The sequence below is a fragment of the Nyctereutes procyonoides genome, unplaced genomic scaffold (genome assembly GCF_905146905.1).
Source record: "Nyctereutes procyonoides isolate TBG_1078 unplaced genomic scaffold, NYPRO_anot_genome, whole genome shotgun sequence".
NCBI lineage: Eukaryota > Metazoa > Chordata > Mammalia > Carnivora > Canidae > Nyctereutes > Nyctereutes procyonoides.
In genome coordinates, this window is record NW_026575048.1 from 31,436,949 (window position 1) to 31,459,228 (window position 22,280).

The 22,280-nt window shown below is 41.8% G+C and overlaps 1 protein-coding gene and 1 pseudogene across 3 annotated transcripts in view; one reads left to right on the forward strand and one right to left on the reverse strand.

The window, feature by feature from the left end:
* Positions 1-22,280, forward strand: part of TMEM178A (transmembrane protein 178A) — a 132,749-nt gene that overhangs the window by 5,799 nt on the left and 104,670 nt on the right. The window contains exons 1-2 of one of the 3 annotated variants that reach the window (XM_055326940.1): positions 12,766-12,803; positions 16,013-16,070. The gene's annotated coding sequence lies outside the window, so the exon portion shown is untranslated. Of the gene's footprint in view, positions 1-12,765; positions 12,804-16,012; positions 16,071-21,592; positions 21,650-22,280 lie in introns of those variants that run through there. The other 2 variants (XM_055326939.1, XM_055326941.1) reach the window with 2 other exon arrangements.
* On the reverse strand, positions 19,747-20,540 carry LOC129510741 (microtubule-associated protein RP/EB family member 1-like; annotated as a pseudogene).

A 22,280-nucleotide genomic window follows, 5' to 3' on the forward strand; every position in this document is an offset into this window, starting at 1 on the left:
TCAAGATTTTATTTACTCATGAGAGACACACAGGGAGAGACACAGACATAGAAGGAGAAGCAGGCCCCCAGCAGGGAGCCTGCTGCAGGACTCAATCCCAGGACCCTGGGATCATGACCTGAGCCAAAGGCAGATGCTCAACCACTAAGTCACCCCGGTGCCCCAGGATGGAAGGCTTTACATTTCCTAAGTGTATGTAGTATGTGGCAGCAATGACCAGTTTACAGATAGACGTTAGAGTTTACATTAAAAAGTTTTTTAAAAAAATATTTATTCATTCATGAGACACACAGAGAGGGGGTGGGGCAGAGACATAGGCAGAGGGAGAAGCAAGTTCCACACAGGGAGCCTGACGTGGGACTCGATCCCGGGACTCCAGGATCACACCCTGGGCCAAAGGCAGGCACTAAACTACTGAGCCACCCAGGGATCCCAAAAAGTTTTAAATTTTATTTGGGACCCATTATTTTCAACAATATGTATGAAGTCCCTGGCTGTTAAAATATGCTGCTTATAATATGCAGCCTGTTTAAGCAGTATTTGGTAGATATACTTCCTGCATTCTAGATATTACTGTTAGACTCTGTGGGGTTTATGCATTCAAGGATTCGCAGGTGGAAAAATAAAGATGAAGAGACAATAATGATCTCTTCCATTTTCTCTGCACCCTTTAAAAGTCAACATACTTTCATATTCATGTTTTCAGTTTTCCATAATCTGGTGAAGTGAAGAGAACATGAAAAATGATCCTCACTTTATAGATATGGAGACCTAAAGGCAGAAATGATAGATAAATCTCAACCCATACACAACTGGTTATTGCCATGGAAAGAGCCAGAACTCTTGCCTTCTGACTTCTTGTACATTGCTACACTATGGTGCTCATGAATAAACTGACCCCATGTAGAGTGTTGTAGAGATGCGGAGCAAGAGTAATATCTAATTGCCATGGAGACCAAGGTAAAAAAGATGACAATTCCATGGTGGAAAGCAATGAGTCAGAGGAAGCCTATAGTTCATCCATAAGGACAGAGGCTCCCTACAATCAATATACCTGATGCTCATGCAATAGACATATTCTCACTAAAATTTGGATTTAAAAATCTCCTTGTCTTTCATAGGAAACCAAACAGCATCACATACCCAAGGCGGTAGATAATAATAGTAATAATCATAATGAACAGCTGTAGAGTGCTTGATCTATGGCAGGGACAGTGTTAAGAGCTTTATAGCCACTGTGTCCTTTATAACAAGCCTGTGAGGAAGGTGCTATTACCGCTCTTGTGTTACAGAGGGAATCGAAGCTGACGTCGTTTGTCAAAGTTCCACGACTCATAAACCACAGAGCTGAGAACTGAACCCAAGCAGCCTACCCCCAAAGCCCACATGTTTCCGTGACATTATTCCAACTCCTACATGTCAGCTATGATGTCTCTGGGGTGAGGGAATGAAAAATATGCAGGAGTGGGGGTTGAATCTGACCCTGAAGATTGAGTTCAAGTGTCAGATAACACCTGAAAAGGGAAGCCCTCCATCACAGGATCTCAGAACCAACCAAGGCTTCTGTCACTTGGGTTCTCACTCTAACACTGTGTCTCAGTGAACAAATCTCTTACCAAGCAAGTAAAGAGCATCAAAGTGTCAAGGACCAAACTGGTTCAAATGTTTTCCCACCTCTGTTTCCTTTTGTTCTCTAGGAGTTTATTTCTACTTCTTTGGTTCTGTTTCAGGGGTAATTTTCTAGATCTTGATTTGGCTGCCAGTAGAATTAGGTTTCTATCATCTTGAATCTTTAGCATGTTTTTAAACTTTTTTATTCTTTAAAGATTTTATTTATTCATTCATGAGAGACAGAGAGAGGCAGAGAGACACACAGGCAGAGGGAGAAGCAGGCTTCTCTCAAGGAACCTGATTTTGGATTTGATCCTGGGACCATGGGATCACGTCCTGAGCCGAAGACATATGCCTAATCACCGAGCCACCCAGGCGTCCCTGTTTTTTAACTCTTAAAGAATCACTCCTTTTGAGGAGGCAAAGAATGTATTCCTTAAATATGAGTGTGATGGACTGAATGTTTGTGTCTTTCCAAAATGTTTGTGTTGAAACGCTAATCCCAGTGTGATTGTATCTGAAGGTAGAGGTCATGAGGATGGAGCCTTCAGCAATGGGATTAGTGGCCTTTTTTTTTTTTTTAAAGATTTTATTTGTTTATTCATGAGAGAGAGAGAGAGAGGCAGAGACACAGGCAGAGGGAGAAGCAGGCTCCATGCAGGGAGCCTGATGTGGGACTCAATCCCGGGACTCCAGGATTATGCTTTGGGCCAAAGGCAGGTGTTAATCCGCTGAGCCACCCAGGGATCCCGGATTAGTGGCCTTTTAAGAAGAGCCCAGAGAGCTAGTTAGCTTTCTTTTCTGCCATGTGATGATACAATAAGAAGTTAGACATCTGAAAACTAGAAGAACACCCTATCAGGACCTGGCCATCCTGGCACTCTGATCTCAGACTTCCAGCCTTGAGAACTATGAGAAATAAGTTTCTGTTGTTAAGCCACCTAGTGTATAGTATTTTGCTATAGTTGCCCAAACTGTCTAGGCAGTCAGATATGTAGGACCTTCTTTCTCAGAGGGGAACACTTTCTGTTCATCTCCATATCCTGCCTCCTTTCCCAAAGCTTCTGTAAGAAGCAAAGCCAAGCTGTCCTCCTGAGAATCCATCATTTACTCTCTAGGGACTTGACCTGTTCCTAGTGAATCTCAAAAGAAATGCTATGCAGCAGCCCTTTGAAATGAAATGCTTTTCTATTGAACCAGAAAATAATCACATCCTCCCATTTACTCTTTAGGGTACAAATTGATCTGACTTGATTTGTCAGGGAGCCAGAACTGCAGGCAAATAGACGCCAGAGAAATCAACCAATCTTTTAAGCCAGCAGTAATTGTTCCTCCTGTCGGCTGGCTAAATGACTTGTATCTGGAGGAGATGCTCAGAATGAATCAGAATGCCCGAGGTGACAGAAACACAGAGCATTCCAAAGTGGGCTTTAACAGAGTAAGTGTTTCTTCATGTCTTACAAGGGTTTGGTTTTGTGTTTCCACCCTCTTTACCTCTTATCCTGCCTCCTGGGGCTAGTGTCATTGGGCAGAAATCAGAGGCAATGCATGTATATAATAGCAAGGAAAATTATTTTGTATGAGGATGAGAAGACATGAGTAGTGGCGTTTAATCCGAGGATGTGTTTTCTTGTATCTTGATCATGAACAAACCCAGGAAGTTCCTTCAGAACAGGTACCATAGCAGAGGGGATTGAAGTCCCTTTGCTGGTAAGCTGTCCATTATCTTTAAATTAAAAAAAAAAGGGGGGGGGAAAGAGTTTAAATACACAAGGGAACTGTGAAGAATATAACCAATATTCATGTGCTAGTTACTGAGATTTGCCATTTTCCCATATTAGCATTGGTTCCCTACCTCTCTCCTTTCCTTCTTCCTTCTGTAGAAATAAAGTGTAGCAGCGTAGCCAAATCTCCGTATTTCCACTCTACTGTGTTATTCTTTTCTCTTTCTTTCCAGAGAGAGCTGCTGAATTTATCTTTCTTGTTTATTAAAATTACTTTTACTATGTAGAATATATACAGAAACAATATATAGTCCTCTTTGGGGATGAGCCTTTAACAGTACTCTTGTGGTTTTCCTATAAGCATCTTTTAAAAACTTTTTTATATTTGATGTTATATTGCAATTTATCCATGCTGATATCAATAGATCTAGTTCAATTATTTTAACTGCAGTATTGTATTGCTTCCCAAATTTATTTCATATCTCTTCAGTGTACATAACCTAAGAGTGGAATCGCAAGGTAACAAGGTAAGCTTTTCTTCAATATCATTAGCTATTGACAAATTGTTGACCTGGCACAGTTTGTATGGCATTCTCGTAATGGTAGACTAAAAAGGAATAAGCCATAGGAAGTCAATATAACAAGATGTAACAAAAAAACTAGCTGAATCGGGCCAACTGGGTTTATTCTCTGTAATGTGATCCATGATATATATGGTTATATTTCCCTTCTTAATTTTTTTTATTTATTTATGATAGTCACAGAGAGAGAGAGAGGCAGAGACACAGGCAGAGGGAGAAGCAGGCTCCATGCACCGGAAGCCCGATGTGGGATTCGATCCCGGGTCTCCAGGATCGCGCCCTGGGCCAAAGGCAGGCGCCAAACCGCTGCGCCACCCAGGGATCCCTCCCTTCTTGAAATAAAAATATAATACAATCTGTATCCTACTTGAGGTAAAATAGTGTCTGGATTAGCATATATAGATATTCTCTCTAGATCTATATATGATATTTCTATATATTCTATCATGCATAGAGAGTAGGCAAGTAGCTAGATAAGAAGTCCTAAATTACCACTCTGAGCTCCAAACTTTCACTCCATATCTTGACCTTCAAACGTAGTTGAAACATCTACCCAGCTTGGGAAATAAGCTTCATTTTGCACATAACCTAAAACACCTGTAGAAAACCAGCTCTTCAAAAAGGAAGGATGTCAAAGCACCTGGATGAGATCAGAACATCTGGTGCAGGTCATGGGACTCTAACAATCAGGAAAAAAAACCTGAAAAAGGTCTTAATTTCATTGTGTAACCAGACTGTGAATCCATGTTCAGACATATTCCCATTGATGGTACAGATGGAGCCTCATCTGCTCACACTGGACCTCAACTCCTCCCCAGAGGCTTCCCTAGTTATCCTGAGGAGGCCCCAAAGAGATGGCATATCTTGGCCACTCATTCTGTGCATTGACTCTTTTTCAGGGGCCCTTACCCTTGTGTTGAATGGTTGGGCTCCAGTGAGAATGGGACCCTAGTAAGCACAGCCATAGGTTTCCCTTCTGAGGAAGACAAAGCTGCTCTGTCTGCATGCCAGAGTTGGGGCAGGGTGAGGAAGAGAGGAGAGCACTGTCCCCAGCTCTGTGTCCTGGGCTCTGAAGCAGCATGTGTGTGCCTAGATTTCTTCAAGTTCCTCCTTCAGCTTTTGGCACTGGTTTTTTTTTTTTTTTTTTTTTTTTTTAGAATCAAAATGAGTCCTTTGCAATGGGTTTGAAGTTAAGAGTACAGAGAACACTGCCCCATCCTTGCCATTGTCACCTTGCTTTCCTTTCTCTTCTCTGAGGCATCCCATGGCAGCATTCTAAATCCCAAAGCCTGCAGGCATAGTGCTTCATGACAGTGGGGAGATGGGACCTAGCTTCAGTACCTTCGAGCATACCAAAATCTTTGTTCTAGTACAAGCAAGATGCCCTGTTATATTAGTGTCACTAAAGATCTGAAGAGGCCTTGGGTGGGGGCATTCATTGTTTTTCTCACATGGCAGGTAGCAACAGAAGCATGTGCAGAAACCAGACTTTTGAATGGAGAACAGAGCTGTAGACACACAGAAGAAAAAGCTTAATTGAAATTAAATCAACTCCCTACTCACCCCCGCCAACATTACTTAAAATATGTAATCACATTTCAAGAGTCTTTATCTATTCAGGCAGCCCACCTATTTTAATTATCTCATATTGTATAACAAACCATCTTGAAATGTAGTGACTTATTATTTCCCACAATTCTGGGTTGGCTATGTGGCTCCTCTGCTGTTTTCACCCAGACTCACTTATGTGGTTGTATTGGACTGGGGGACCAAGGTGGCTTCATTCATATTCTGGCAGATGGTCCTGGCTGTGGGCTACAGTGGCTTATTTTTCTCCATCCAGCCTCCCCTCCTAGTTGGGCTAGACTGGGTTCTTTACATAGTGTTCTTAAGGCAGTGTTTCAAAAGGGAGGAAGCTGCAAAGGCTTCTTGAGGGCTAGGCTTTGGAATTCCTCTGCCACATTTGATTGGTGAAAACAAGACACAGGGCCAACCCAGAGTCAAGGCAGAGAAGCAGCCTCCACCCTTGAAGAGAGTTGTTACACAGTATTGTGGCCGTATTCTTCAATTTACTATATGACTCAATCCTTGCTATGGCATCTCTGTTATTGTTCTACTTGAGTAAGATTAGTGACGGGGTCCTTATTTTTTCCTGAGGCAACCTGCTTCATATAGATGACCCATAGTCTTCTCCCTTTAGATGAATACCCTCTTGGTTCAAACTAAGCATCAGGGTCCCATGCTTCTTTAGCAAGTACTGGGGAAACAAAATATTTATTGGGATGAGTAAAAGGAAATTCACATTTAGGATATATAGATGGAATGACTTTTTTAAAATCTAAGTTCTATTTGAGCAAGGTATGCCTTTTGTGAGAAACAACCTCATTCTGAAGGGCTAAATTGGGCCATTGTGGGGCTGAGGGGAAATAAAATTAATGAGCTGACTGGGGCTGTACCTGGCTTAGTCTTGAAAGGAGAAGGATAAAGAGGGCCCTCGAGGATTCTAAGTTGTTCAGCTTAGTTCACTAGAGCAAGACTGAACAGATAAATTAGTTGAGGAGAAAGTCCGAGTCAGGAATAAAGTGTACCCAGGGCTATATATATATATATCTCAGGAAATTAAGTATTGTCATAAGTAGTTACATGGCATGAAGACACAGGAGAGGCAAGAGGATGCCGACATGGTTTTGGTCTAGTGCCTTGTTACTCCTAGTGTGCTTACTGGGCCACCAGGAGAATCTTGAGCCCACCCTAAAAACCACTGAATCAGAATCTGCATTTTAACAAGATCATCAACTAACTCATATGCTCATTAAAGTTCAAGAAGAGTTGGCCTAGAGTCTTCCTGATACCATTAAGTCATATCCCATGTGAGGCCCCACATAAAGCTGACCTTTCTTCCAAAAAAGAACCATGTTTGGTACTAACCAAGGCTTTCTGGGAATAGAGAGGGTCCAGTCTTACTATGGGCATTCACAACATATGACTCTTTTCTGTAATCCATTGAAACTCTACTGGAAGCCATGGACCCTCTCCCCAGAATGTACACACACAACCATATACACCCAGAATTTCATCAAATTTGTGACTTCTCTGAAGCTTTGGTCTTGGGAGCCAGGATCAAGAACTTATGCTCTGCAGCGGGTGAGAAAGGGTAATTATTGCAAGCAGGTCCTGATCTGGTTTGAGTACCTACTGGCAGAAGGGGTGGAACCATGGAGGGATGGGTCATGCAGGGTTCTCACCAAGGTGGAAAGTGGCTAACATGAAAAGCAAAGGACAGGCACCAACTGTTTACAGAGCTAAAGAAACTGTGTTTATAACACATAGTTTGCCAAGGAGGTGAGAGTGAACAGATGTGTCATTTGCAATTATTCCTAAAGATGTTAATTATTGCAAATGAAATCTCTGATTAGGGTTCTAAAAAAAGAACCCCATATATTATGGGGTGTTAGATGTGCACAATCAAGCATGCTTGCTGACTGTTCCTCCAGGTAATCACTGTTGGTGCCAGACTCCTCACCTGGGGCCCTTGTTTTAAATGTGGCACCCTGAGAGCCGGAGAGGGGTTCTGTGAAGCACTTTCCACCTGCAGAATGTTAAAGCTGGAGGTGATCTCTGCGATCATGGAGTACAGCTCTGTCCTTGTAAAGAAACAGAAACTGAGGCCCAGAGAAATGTTGTGACTTGTCACTAGTAGAGGGAGGATCAGAGCCCGTCTTTTACATCTTTCATTTGCTTTTCCGTGCCTTGTTGTGTCAATGGGGACATAAATCAATTACCAATTTTCTAGTCAGAGTCTACTCTGTGAAGTGAGGGCCAAGGGAATGAGATGAACAAAATATCTCCCTAACCCACTCAGGGTAGGCATGTAAGCAAGTGCAGAGGGAAGGGGAAAGTGAGTAACTAGAATAATGGAGGGATTTATATTTTAAGGTGCACTGTTCAGGAGAGGAGCCACTAGTATTCTGCAACTCTTAAAGTTAAAATTAAATAAAATTCAGTAACATTTAAAATTTAGTTGCAGTAGTCCCATTTCAGATACTCAGTAGCTACTTGTAACTAGTGCTTCCCATACTGGACAATGCAGAACATTTTCATTACTGCAGAGAGTCCTATTGGGTAGGGCTTTCAAGAGCCTAGTGTCAGGTTTTCTGAGTCTGAATCCCAGTTCTACCACTTAGAGTAAAAGTTTCTGTGTGTTATTTAATATTTCCAAACCTCAGTGTCCTCATCTGTAAAGTGGGCACAAGCATAATATGTGCCTCAGTGGTTTGCTGTGGAGATCATGAATGTAGAAGAGACAATGTGTGCCAAGTGCTTAGCAAAAAGCAGCTTCTACTTATTAAGCACTGAATAAATGCCATTATTATCCTCATGAAGCATCTCTGGATCCTACATGATCGCCTGTGTTTGGGGCACCTGGCTGGTCGGTCGGTAGAACATGTGACTCTTGATCTTGGAGTTGTGAGTTCAAGCCTCATGCTGGGTGTAGATATTACTTAAAAATAAAATCTTAAAAAAAAATGCAAGAAGAGGCAACTTGTTTCCTGGTAGAGAAAAGCTTGCTTGCCCAGGGCACTTGGGACTCCAAGAAGCCTAAGTAAGTCATGGTTGGGGTCATAGTGGAAGGAGGTCAGGAGCATGGAGGTGGAGGCTGGGAGAGGGTGGGGTGGGGTGGGGTACGGGAAGGTGATCAGGGTTCTGGGTACAAGGAGAAGACGATGTGGTGTGATTTGTGAGGAGTGGCAGGCAGGGAAGATCACTCGCTTGGTAGAGTTGTCAATGTCTGGCCCCGCAAGTGCCACGTGTGGCAGAGGCATCAATCAGGTGATGCAGCTGTTTCCAGACTCGTGGCCTCCTCACAGGCATTGTACTAACTGCGCGCCTGCTTGTCCACAAGAGGGAGGCAAGGGAGAGGAGACAAAGAAATCCTAAAAGTCCAGCTGGTTCTTTGCCAGCAGCTCTGGTCAAAGGTTGGCTGTGGAGGAAAATGAAGTTCCTGATTAAAATAAGACTGCCTCTCGTGAAAGCTAGCAGGTCTCAGCTGTGTTCTCCTGGAACCCCTTACCTCAGGAGAGACGCTTTTTCCCCAAAGGTGGTCGGTTACTCAGAAAGTCCTACTTCATGGCCTCTCTGGAGGGCTGGGACCATTTTCACACATGGCGGGAGGCCGTGCCAACTTCCCAGCAACCCTGGAGACGGCCTCCCGGGGCAGGACGCAGGACGCGTGAGAGAGGTGGCAGTCATCCAGGGACCTTAGCCACGTGGCCTGCCACTCCGCAATGTCGATGGCGCTGCCAGGGCTCAGAAAGCATTGTGTGAGGCCTGGGGCGAAGGCATTAAAAAATAATTCTCTCTGCCCGAGGGAATTTTCATCTAATTCAGGAGCTGGTGAGCCAAGGGACAAAGGGGACTTCGGGTGGCCAAAGAGAAAGAGCATGGCGGCAGGACCAGCAGGTGTATTTTATTCCCTGGCCTGCCATTAATTAGCAGCATGACTTTGTGCCAGTTACTGCAGTTCTCCGGGCCTCCTCGCTCTCATCGTGAACCAGAGTAAGCCGCCGGACTGCGTGATTGTAAAGTCCTCCATGTCTAGACCTCTGGGCTTCCAATTCAGGTGGGGAGTGGGGGTGTCTCTGCCATGAAGGGAGAGGTCTTCCACTAGGGTTGGGATTGACCAGGTAAAAGTATAGAATGTCCAGTTTCACATGAACAATAAATTTCTTAGGGTGTGTCCCACGCAATATTTGGGACATTCTTGTACTGCAAGGTTATTTGTTGGTTATTTGAAACCCAAATTTGACTGGACACTCTGTATTTTATTTGGCAAACTGCCTTTCACCAAATATGTCTGTCCCTCTCACTGTGTAAGGGGTTGTTTCTGCCTTTCTCCATCCTCTTACGGGGAGCTCCTTGGCCACTGAGTGATGATAGCCATGACTTGTGATAGCAAGACCTTTGGCTTCCACTTAGGCGTTCGCTGCCTGGATAGAAGAGCTAAGGGCTCTCTTCCCCTCCCTCTCTCTTGAGCAGGGGAAGCAGCACCTCTCCCTTTTCCTGCTGCCTGCTGCAGACCTCCATCCTTCTGATGGCTGAGAGAGTGGACCTGCTGTCAGTTCTGAGGGCTCGGGCCCAAGGTTTGGATTCGGGATGGGAGCAGAGGCACCCTTTGTCCTAAAGTTTAACCTTTTCCCCCTTTTTTTCTCCAATCTAGCTTTTACCAGTGAACTCTGCATTTGGGGTATTATTGGGTGCTTGGTGGCTTAATAATAAGCTGATGCTTCCCTTCCAACTGGGTCAGTGCATTTCTATGTTCTCCTATTTGACCTAAGAGGGAGGAGCTTTGGGACTTAGGTCCCAAGCCCCTTACATCATTGTTGTATCTATGAATCGGACTTATTGGCCTATTGAGATCCAGCCTCATTGATGGTGAAAAAGAAAAAGCGAAGTGGATGACATGTGACATCATTAGGCTGTGGTAGAAGGAAAGGATCAGATATAGGTCATCCTGGCATGTCTTATTTACGTATAGAAATGATCTGAGAGATCTATATTGTAAATGACAGCTTGCTGCATCAAAGAAGGTGGGGAGGGCTTTAGGCTGGTTACCCAGTCCTGATGTTTTAGCTACAGATGTTTACCTGAGATGGTTATCAAAAGGTACCTCTTGAGATCCTTCACCAGCGGAGGCTGTTGTTATAGCACTGGGATTTTCATAGGTTGGGCTCTTATTTCTTACCTGGACCTTTGCCACACAGCATTGTAACTGCATGCCTCCTGTACTTGGTTTTCTTAAACACAAATCTAATTATGTTACTATGCTGCCCGAATCTTACTCTTTTCTACAGAAGCAAGTCCAAGCTCCTTAGCATGGTACACAAACCCTTCCCAGGCTGCTATAACAGTATTTGAATCCCAACTTTTCTCTAGCTACCATCTCCCCGCTCCCAGGTGCTCTGGGTTGTAGCCCAGATAAACTACCAGCTGTCTCCTGAACATTCTCCTTACATCTCCAAACCTTTGCACCTTTTGGACCTTCTACTTCTAATGCCCTGCCTCTTTTCTCTCTGGTGAATGTTGTCTTTTGAGAATTAACTCAAATGTCAGCTCTCCAAAGCTGTCTCGAGTTTCTCCTCCCCAGCCAAATATCCATTCCCTTCCTCTGTGGTCTCAGACTCGACCACGTGGCATTACAACCACTGGGCTGCTGGGTGTCTATTTCTCCCTCATGTCTAGGAGCTCCAAGAGGGCAAACATCTTGTATCATCCATCTTTGTATCTCCCTTCAATGTCACAAGCCTCTCCTATTTCCTGTATGTGACAGTGCCTGTCACAGAAGGGGTGGGGCATTCAATAAATAATCATTTCATGCATAAGAACAATAGGCTATGGCTCACAGAGCTGATGTTTCAGTTGTTTTAATTGTGCGATGTGTGTGAATTGTCAGACCAAATAAATCTTCAGGGTGGAAATGACTGCATTGAAAAGTTAGTATAGGAACATACTGCAGCCCATAAAAATCCAATAGATACAGTAATTTAAATGAGGGATATTAAATCTTTATCTCAAGGCACAAATCAGAATAGAGCCACAGCATGATACACTTTTAATAGACTAACATTAGCATTAGTATCAGCATTCAGTAATCCTTCTTCCTTTGGGGTAGAGAATGCCTATTTTGGTATCAAACCACATCTCATCAACATATACATTGTGAGTATGACTTACAGAAGAGATTTTTTTTTTTTTTGTCATGTGAGATCCAATGGATCGGCAAAACATCTCTGTTGGCAAGTACCTCGTGAGAGGCTGTGAGACTGATCCGAGAGTAAGGGGGTATTTATTTGGTACTTTGCCTAAATGAAATTTGGAGTGACACTTCTAACACTTTATTTTCTTCAATACACACTGCATAAATTTAGCTTTCAAAGTCTGAAGATCTTCAGGGGAATCAAATTCTGAAGATCTGCAGGGGAAAAATTAACAAAGCTAGAAGCACTGTAAAGAGCACTGGACTTGGAGTCAAGATTCTAGTCCCAACTCTGTCACTAACCAGATGAAAGAGGATGAGGAGGGCTTTAGGCTGGTTACCCAGCCCTGACATTTCTAGTTATAGATGTTTATATGAGATGGTTATCAGAAAGACCTCTTGAAATCCTTTGCCAGTGTGTGGCAAATGTGGCAATGAGTGTGGTCCTGGGGAAGTGACACAGCCTCTGAGGACCTTAGTTTCCCAATCTTTATAACACAGGGGCTGTACTAGTGACCTTTGAAGACATTTCTCTGCTCTGTCATTTTGATCCTATGTGGTCCTCTACAGGGACAGGTTGACCATGAACTTAATGAAACTTAAGCTTCAGGGATCTTTGCTTGCATAGTTCCTTCCAAAACCCCCAGGAGGGACCCCATCAAAGTTTTTACAAGGCCACATATTTTTATAAAGTTTCAAAAGTAAGATATTTTGACTGAAATTGGTTATAACAGCTGTCTTTTTCTACACCCCACCCCATCATTACAATTCCCTAGTGTTGGGGGGCCTTGAAGTGACAGCAGGCATTTTTTGGGATCCAGATAAAGGGAATGTTGGGATATGTTGATTTTGAGTTTAATGATACGTCTTTATATAGTCTGTAGTTACTTCTGGATATAGTTACACTGTTGTTTGCCATTCTCATGTAGGTATAGCTTCCAGAAATATTTCTACCACCTACTGTGCTGATTTAGTCACCACTGTGGCATGAAGATGCAAAGCCACACACAGTGTCATGGAATGAAGTGATTCTACAATACTTGACACTGGAAGCATGTGGGGAATGGGAAGAAAACAATGTGCAGGGCTAGAAGCTAGTCTGCTGAAAATTCTTCCAATAATCAAATATCTAAGGTAAATAGAGAATTTGGTGCTCCCCCCCCCGCCCCAGAAATGTTCTTCCACCAAGAATATACTTAGTAATGCAGCATATACCATTATAAACACACAGTTTTCTCTCTCTTTTTAAGTGCTCAAAATAGAATTTACCAGAATGCCTGTGTATGTAGGAGCAAAAACCTTTAATAGTACTACAAATAGTAAGTCTGTGATGTTGCAGGTTTTATGCATCTCAAAAGGAGTCTTAGCATATCTGACTTATCTTGTCTAGGTGAAGTCTGCTGGCTTCAGATGAAATAGCATGTAATATTGATACAGTGCACTAAAAAGCCCCAAAGAGACAAAGGTTCTAGTGACAGAACTCCTATATTTATCAGTAAGGCAATTGATATAGTAGAAGAGTAATTTGGTTATCTTGTTACATAGTTCAATATATTGTAGAGACGTAATTTGGTTATCCTATTATGTAGTTCAATATATTATAGAGACAATTTAAAAATGTATTTGACATACTCTTGTGGATGTCTTAATTTCAGATTAATTTTGTTATTTTTTAAAAAAGATTTTATTTATTTATTCATGAGACAGAGGAGAGAGAGAGAGAGAGGCAGAGACACAGGCAGAGGCAGAAGCAGGCTCCAAGCAGGGAGCCCGACATGGGACTCGATCCTGGGTCTCCAGGATCAGGCCCTGGGCTGACACTAAGCCACCCAGCTTGCCCTAATTTCAGATTAATTTTGTGTCAATTTTCAGAATGGTTGATTATACTAAAATTCAAATATGAAGGAAAGAATGTATACTATTGGAAACTGAAAATCTAAACCATGAGGGAGAACACCAACAGAGACTTCAAAATGTTTCTTCTTTTATCACCACAGAAGCTAAACATTTTGATACTTAAATCATAAAGACAAGGGGCACCTGGCTGGCTCAGTTGAAAGAGCATGCGACTCTTGATCTTGGGGCTGTGAGTTTGAGTCTCACATTGGGTGTCAAGATTCTACAGTAAGTAGATAAAGAAGAATAAAAAATCATAAAGACAAATAGGAGCATGAGAGCAAAGAAAATATAGATAAAATGATAACAGAAGAAGGAAATTTATGTGAATCAGGACATTCCAGACAAGGAATAGAAAAGCAGAAGGAAGATGAAGGTAATGGTCACCACAAGGACACGGACTACAGAAAGGTTAACAAGTGTCATTGATACAAAGGGTATTTAAAATTAGTGACTGCACAAGAAACCTGAAATGCCATGACTCTTCTAGCTCACAACTGAAGAAAACTGGATAGAGCTTATCCCAGATTTCACAAAACTCTAAAAATTTGACATGACATTGTAACAGGTTGGAAGTTGAGAAAAACTTTTCTAAGCGATCAATAATTTGGTCCACAAGAAATGTTTTTTTAAAATATTTTTTTGTCTCCCTACAGACAGAAAGATGATAGGAAACATTGTTTAGCATATAATGAGACAGCTAAAAATTAAAAAAATATTATAGATGTGTGTCATCAGTTCACTGGTAAACATCTTTTGTCATTCCCACCCCCCCCCCCCCCCCCCGCTTGCAATCCTGTGATGTTTGCGATATTTTCAGCACTGGGAAATTAGTATTTTATTATGATTCCTTCCTTCCTTGTAAATAAATATTCAATTTGCACTCAATATTTGTTTGTGATTTTATATTCTCTTTTGGTGTAAAAAAAAAAAGTTTTCCCAAATGATACAAGCTTTAGGAACCACAAAACCTGGATCTGTTGTTCCTCATCTGACAGCATCCTTTATAGAGAGCAGTGCTTCTCAAACTTTAATGTGCATGTGAATTCCATGGGGAGCTTGTTAAAATGCAGCTTCTGAAATTCTGCATTTCTAACAAGCTTCCAGGTGTGATCTAGGGAGCTCACTCTGGGAATCAAAGATCTAGAACGTGTTCTTATCTGGCTCTGCAGATCTCTTGTGCTGCTCTTTGAAAACATGGGTGCCCAGGCCCCTACCCCTCTAGATTCTTACCCAGAAGGGCCTAAATTGGGGCCCTATGGTTGTATTTAAAAAAACAATGATACATTCCACAAGGAGAGAAAGAGGCCCTTTCATACACTGTTGGTGGGAATTCAAATTGATACAACCATTTTGGAGGTTGATTAGGCAATATCTTCCTGGAAGAAACCAAAAGGAAGTCAGCTGGCAAGGCTGTCTGGGAAAGGAGGTTTATAGATTCCCACTCCAGGATCACAAATCAAAGTATGGACTGATTGGCTGTGAGCAATAGATATATGACTAACACAGGGTACACTTCCTGTGATCTTGTAGTTCTAGGAATTTATCCTAGTAATATTTATATGTATCAAGATACATGCTTAAGATTGTTCAATCCTATATTATTTATGATAGGGGAAAAAGGCAGCCACTTACCCCTGCATCAGTAGATCACACAAATTATGGAACACCTGTACAATGGATAACAATAGTTAATATTAACTAAACAATTACAATGTGCCAGACATTGTTCTAGGTTATTTATAAGTATTCACTAAATTAGCCTTCACAACTATCATGTTTCCATTTTACAGAAGATGTGATTTATATGTATTGAACACAGAAAGCTGTCCAGGGATATAATAGGCACAAAACATGTAGCAGAATATTAAGTGTAATATATTATGCGTTGCCAGCATAATGTACTAACAACAAAAAGTAATGCATTCCATTCTGTTGCACACTCCCTGGGAGATAACTACTGATCGAGCACAGAAATAAAAGGATATTCAGTTACATCAAACAAGCTGTTTTCGTGCAATTTGGTTAACTGGTAACACTCTCAGAAGAAGACAAAATTAAAGCGATTGGGTGGATTGGATGTTTTAGAGTATTCTATTGGTCAGTGGTCAAACAGGTAGGCATCATGGGTGATCGTAACATTAGGGATGACAGGAAGAACTGACCTACAGATGTCCCTATATCTTGTTTCTTTTAGTGCACGTACCAGGGAGACCTCTCTGGCTTTTCAGCTCACCTAACTCTTTGCATTATGCTGTTTCACCAGTGACTCCAATTCCTTTTCTTTTAGTCCACAGCAAGTTTTTTGTTTGTTTGTTTTAATATTTTCAGCACTTTACAATGGGAATTTTCAAACAAACAGAAAAGACAAAAGAAATTTACAGGGGACACTCATACATCTGCCACCTAGATTGGATAGTTAACATTGTACAACTCTTGCTTTACAGTTCCTGTTTCTCTCTATGCATCTGCTGATCCACCTGACTATGGGGATGCATTTCCAAAGTAAGTCACTGACCTGAGTCTGTATACTTGCCCCTAAATACTTCTGTGTGCATATCAATTGGTATAGTTTAATATTTGTTTATAGTTCTTTTTCTTTCCTTTTAAGGTAAAACTGATACACACAAAAATGCAGAAATCTAACATGTACCATTTGATGATTTGTAACTAATGCCTACATTTGCTTAACTCAAACCTCTATCCAGAGAGAAGTTTACCATACCTGAGAGTTCCCTCTTGTCTCTTCCCTGGGGCACTTCCCCACCTCTGTATTAATTCCTTCCAGGCTCTGTTTGCTCTGATTTTTTCCCCCACCACCCTTGGCTATTCTAAAACTTCTATGAATGGAAAGAAACAGTATGTCTTTTACGTAACACTTCTTTCTCTCAGCAGAGTGTTTTTGAGATTCATCTATGTTCTTGCTTGTGTTTATAGTTTGTTCCTTCATGCTATTCAGTAGTATTACATTGTATAAGTGTAGCACAGTTCATTTTCCTACTAATTGATACTTGGGATCTTTCTGATTTTTTGCTCTTGTGATGAAAGCTGCTCTCAATATTCTTATACAAGTATTTTTGTGGACACTTTCATTTCTCTTGGGGAAAATACCTAGAAATGTAATTCCTTGGTCAATAGGATATATATGCTGAGTTTATGCATCCTGAGCAATAATTTTGCAGAAATGATGCTTGTTCTTCCCAAAGCCTCTCACCAGGAGACATGTCACCTCTTCCCACCACTAACCTAGACTCGATCATGTTGTTGTTGAGTCTCTCCACCTTAAAGTCAACATTCTGGCTTTGTAATTGATTAGTGTTTTATGGGGACATATTCCAAGATTAGTCAATATTTTATTCTTTATTAAATTTCTAACTACCTGCCTTAGCATCCACCATTGACTGAATTGACCAACTTTATGAAGGTTGCTACATAGTGAGTCGCTATTTCCGACATTTCTTCCATTTTTATTAGTTGGCATTCTAGTAGAAAGCTTTTCCCTCAACCATTCATTCATCACGTATATGAAAATGCATGCATGGATTCCAATTTTATTAGTGGGTTGTAATCCATCACTACTATTCTTGTTTAAGTGTTTACTTGCCCGAAATTTGACCCTGTCATGCTGGCTCCTGTGTTCTTTTGGCATATCCCCATTGTTCGTTGAGCATTTCCTTATTTTCTGGCATAAGATGATATTTCAGGTTCAACTTGAATTTTTTCTGTTGTAGCCCTGGAATCAGCCATTTTCTCAAGGATATCTAGTTTCTTTTAATAAAGGACATTTAGATACCAAGATTTTGGCACTCAATGTGTTAATTGGTAATGGGGTGTCACTGCTTTTAGGCTTACTCAGTGGACACAGATAGTAAACATATACTGTAATATATAAATGTGTGTATATGGATATATATGTATACATCAGTTTCTATTTCTATATCTGTGTATCTGTATATGTTTACATACACACATGCACAATAATAAAAACATAGGTTCATACTGATACCTCAATTCCAATCCAACACCTCACAGTTCTTTCTAAACTTCCTGTTTCGATGTTTATAAATATCTTCTCTGGCCATGAGAATATTGGCTCATATGATACTCAGTGTACTTACCTATTTGCTCAATCTCCCAACCACACCAGTTGTCTCTTCTGCTCAGCAACCCCACATCCCACACCCTTCTTGCCTGGGGCCTCACCCCTCCCTGCCCTGAATCTTTGGTCTTGGGGCTACCTGTCCATGCCTCTGTATGGCTTCCTAAATGCTTTCCCCCCCCTCTGACTTCAGTCACTCTGCTGACTTTTCCATGCTGGGAGTGGAAGTGAAAGGAACTTGGTACACGTTTTGGAGGTAAAAAATGAAAACGAACAAACCCATCCTTGTTGCATGTGCAGTAGTTCTCTATTTCCTAGCTCCTAGTCCTGAATTTTTGGTCTTTTAAACAGTAAGGGAAAGATTGAATGTAGCAAGTTACAGTTTTATTTAAGGTCCCAAATAAAAGGCTTTATATCAGGCTATCAGAATTATAACCTGTGCCTGCTGTGGAATCAGCTCAGAATCATCATGGTATTGCCCAGCGGGGGCTAATGGTGTTCTGTAACAAGAGAACGTGCTTATGGCCAACAAAGGGGTTAATCAGTTATAAGGAATATCAGTGGAGGCCTCCATTTGTTGAAGTGTTGGCTGTCCTTGGGTGAGCACAGCAGAGGAGGATCCCAGCTATTCCCACCAGTCCTCGGCATCTGCGAGGTCTCAGCTGTGACAAGCTCACAGGCACCAATGTCAGGCTTTCACCCCCTGACTGGAGCTTCATGGGTGCTTTCACATCAGTCTTTGGTTATCACCTTAGGGGAGAAACACTGCAGTAGTTAGTTTCACATTTTTTTATTTTATTTTTTTTTTTAGTTTTTTTTTTTTAGTTTCACATTTTTAAGTCAGAGAAATAATCTGGCTTTTGGGAAACAATCTGAAAGCACTTTCTGGAAATTGCAGGAGGTAAGCACACCTGAGTGCACCAAGCACCATGCAGGTACTGGCTTTTTCATTTCTAGCTCAGTGTTTACTCATTGCCCCCACTGCATTCCCTGCACTCACCAGAAAGCATAGATTTTTAGCTTCGTATAGATCAGATTGCATGAAGCTGAGCACTCTCAGGGTCTGCCTTCATCTCTTGCCACACACTCCCCAATAACCAGGGAACCCCCTTAATCAACTCTGAGGTATGCTTCATTTCCTGACTTGAGGAAGCCCATGACCTAAGATATGGAGGGCAAATTTGTTTCAACACAAATACCAGCTCTGATTGTTAGTATGGGCCTGAGAGGGCTATATGGTAAAGAACTTTGATGCCTTTCTGGGGCTCAATAGGAAAGAGTGCTATAATTGATTAGTGATGTCTGCCATGAGCATGGAAGGGAGGAATGGGTGAATGGACACCATATTTGCCATGTCTCTCCTAGGATTTAATCTTGTATAGCAGAAGATAGGTAAGATGCTCCTGCCCAAGGGAGTTAGGAGTAATTTTAAAACTGATTGGTATTATGTCATGTTTATCAACCCTGTTTATTTATTAATATTTTAACACATGTGTTCTCTGATTAATCACAAGAAAAGAGAGGAGAAAAATAAATATTTATTGAGCATCTACTAATTGTCAGTTACTTCTTTTAGGAGCTTTATTAAATATATCTCGCTATATATCTAAAGCAATTTTTTTTTACTCTTAAGGCATTTATTTATTAAAATGTTCTCTGCCAAGATTTCACATTAGCTTAAAATTCAAATTAATCTTTACATTTCTCTGTTGAGGACTCCACCTCAGTGTATGACATAAAAGCACCTTCTCCAGCAGTGAGTGTTACCAGCGTCCACACAGTGAGCCCCACAGTCAGCCTCTCTGTTCCCCGGGTGACCCAACTAGATGTTAATACTGCTCTGCTACAGGGTAAAAGCTCCTAACTCAAACTCATTGGAAAACGGGTGAATATCAGTGGAAGCCTCCATTTGTTTAAGTGGAAAAAGGGTGAAGCTTCTGCAAGGTGCACTTTAAGAAGCGGTACTGTTTACTCATGAAAAGAAACCAGTGAGTCCTCTAAGAATAATAAAAGGAGACATTTTACAGTTAAGCACATGATTTGGAGTGAAGAATTCGGATGTTGCTCTGCTGGACCAGGCTGTTAATACTCTTCTTGTTCCTCCTGTGGGCCCCCTTCATCAGGTATCACAAAGCCTTTGTCTGTGGCATTAGAGAATGTCCACGATCCTCTGCAATACAGGGTTGTTTTCCCCTTCGTTCTCCTGGCAAATCAATTCAATGTTTCTTAGTTTTCCAAAGTAGAAATCTCTTCCTCCAAGTCTTTGACAGTAAGTTTCAATACATTGACCTGCCGCATCAATTCAGCTGCTTTGTCATCCCCTTTGTACACACCAGGATTCTTTGGCACCACACCCGGCCAGCCTTTAGGGTTGCAGTAATTTTGTGTGTTGCAATGGGCCTCTATGGGGCTGCACTGCTAGAGCTGAGAGGTTTCTTTGGTTTGTTCAGAACTAGAGCAACAAGGGAGGGAGCCACTGCAGTTTTTTGACCTTGTCTGGCAGCTACAGGGTCATAGTCTTTTCCATCATAGTTTGCATCAAAAAACTTGAACCACTGAACAAATTCAAAATTGTCCTGAAACTTTCCTTTTACTAACTTGTCCACAGGAATTATTTTGTCAACACCCATTCTCTTAAAACCTGCTTGTAGTATTTTAAAGTTCTGGAGGTATTCATGCTCTAGTTTAGCCTGGAATTTCACTTTCTTCAAGGCAATGGAGCCAGGGATCAGCAGGACCACAAACTGACAATAGGCAACCCCTGAGCACAACTGTTCTTTGTCAGATTCAGCTGCAGAGACTCATTGATACAGGCCAGCATGCCATGTCGACTTGTTATCACTGGTGATGGATGCTGAGTGTATGTTCACTGCCATCTTCAGCTCTCAGTGGAACCGCGTCTTTCAATTCCATCTTTGTCCTATTTAAAGCAATCCTGTAAAGTCAGAATATTACTCCCTTCCTAAAAAAATAAATTAAGCCTCAGGGAAGTAAAATATTTACCCTACACCACAATAGAAAATTTTGAATCCAAGGATGACCCTTATTCTGATATACTTGGGCAGTGGTTCAATATTGGGAATTTATTAGAGTCTCCTGGGGAGATTTTTTAAATATTTGAAAATACTGATGACCACATCTCATCCCCAACGAGTTACCTCAGAATCTCTGAAGTAGGGGAGGCTCAGGCATAGGAATGGTTTAAGAAATTCCCCAGGTAATTCAATTCTGCAGCCAGTGGGGAGAACTGCTATGCAAAGGGTGTAGGAAGCAGGATAATTAACATTTACAGGATGCCCACTCTGAGCCCAGCTTTTTCTTTTTTTCCCCAGACTCTAATTTAACTCTCATATAATTCCTTACAGGAAGCATCATTAGCCCCATTTTATCTATAAAGAAAACCGAGGTTCAGAAAATCTAAGGAAATTACCAAAAATCTTGTAGTAGAACTGGAATTTGAATGCAAATCTGTTTGCTTCCAAAGCATTTGCTCTTTGGTTAGGTTTCTTAATCCAGGCTTCACCCTTAATCTAGTGTTGAGCAAATCTGGATACCATGTAGCTTTCAAATTTGACTGCAATCTGTCATTCATAGAATATGAATGCTGAGGAAGCATTCATAGTCTTAGCATTGTTTTCTTTTTCTTTTTTTTTTAATGTTTATTTATTTATGATAGTCACACACAGAGAGAGTGAGAGGCAGAGACACAGGCAGAGGGAGAAGCAGGCTCCATGACCGGGAGCCCGACGTGGGATTCGATCCGGGGTCTCCAGGATCGCGCCCTGGGCCAAAGGCAGGCGCCAAACTGCTGCACCACCCAGGGATCCCTTAGCATTGTTTTCATGGTAGAAAATGCAAAGGCCCACCCTAAAGTTACTACTTTTTATCCTGTAGGCTTTGGGCAGCTCAGGCTGAGGCTGGTTCCAGACCCAGAGGTCCTTTGTGGTGACCTTGCCTCCCTGAAGGATCTCTGTGTCTAGGTCAGGTAAGTTTGCAGTCCCCTCTTTCATCCCTAGGCAGATGGAAGAGATGCACTGTGGCCTGAACTCCTAAACCTGTGAGTCCTGGGCACCTGTGTTTCTGTTTTGGCTATTGTGATGTCACACTGACTTTAGCTCCTTTGGTTAGAATCATGTCTCTCCATGGGATAATTAAGCAAACCATCAGAACCTTAGATTGAAACAAACCTCCAGCTTGATCTAGTTCCAGCACCTTCTAAGGCAAACATGTCCTCTGTGGCTCCATCCTCAGAAAAGAATGCAGATACTGTCTAAATGCTTTCCAGAGGGGCACCTGAGGGCCTCAGTAGATTAAGCATCTGCCTTCAACTTGGGTCAGGATCCCAGGGTCCTGGAATCAAGCCCCACATTGGGCTCCCTGCTCAGTGGGGAGTCTTCCTGTCCCTTTGTCCTTCTGTCTCTCTGCCCTTCTCTGCTCATGCTCTCTCTCTCAAATAAATAAATAAAATCTTAAAAAAAAAATGCTTCCTGGAGATGAAACAGCTCTGTGCTCTGTGATTCACTGGCACGTTGTTAGGCAGCCCAGCAGCTCAGAAACTCTTTCAAAATTAAGCTTATATATTGCTGTCTATAATTTTCAAGTCCCTCTGCTGACAG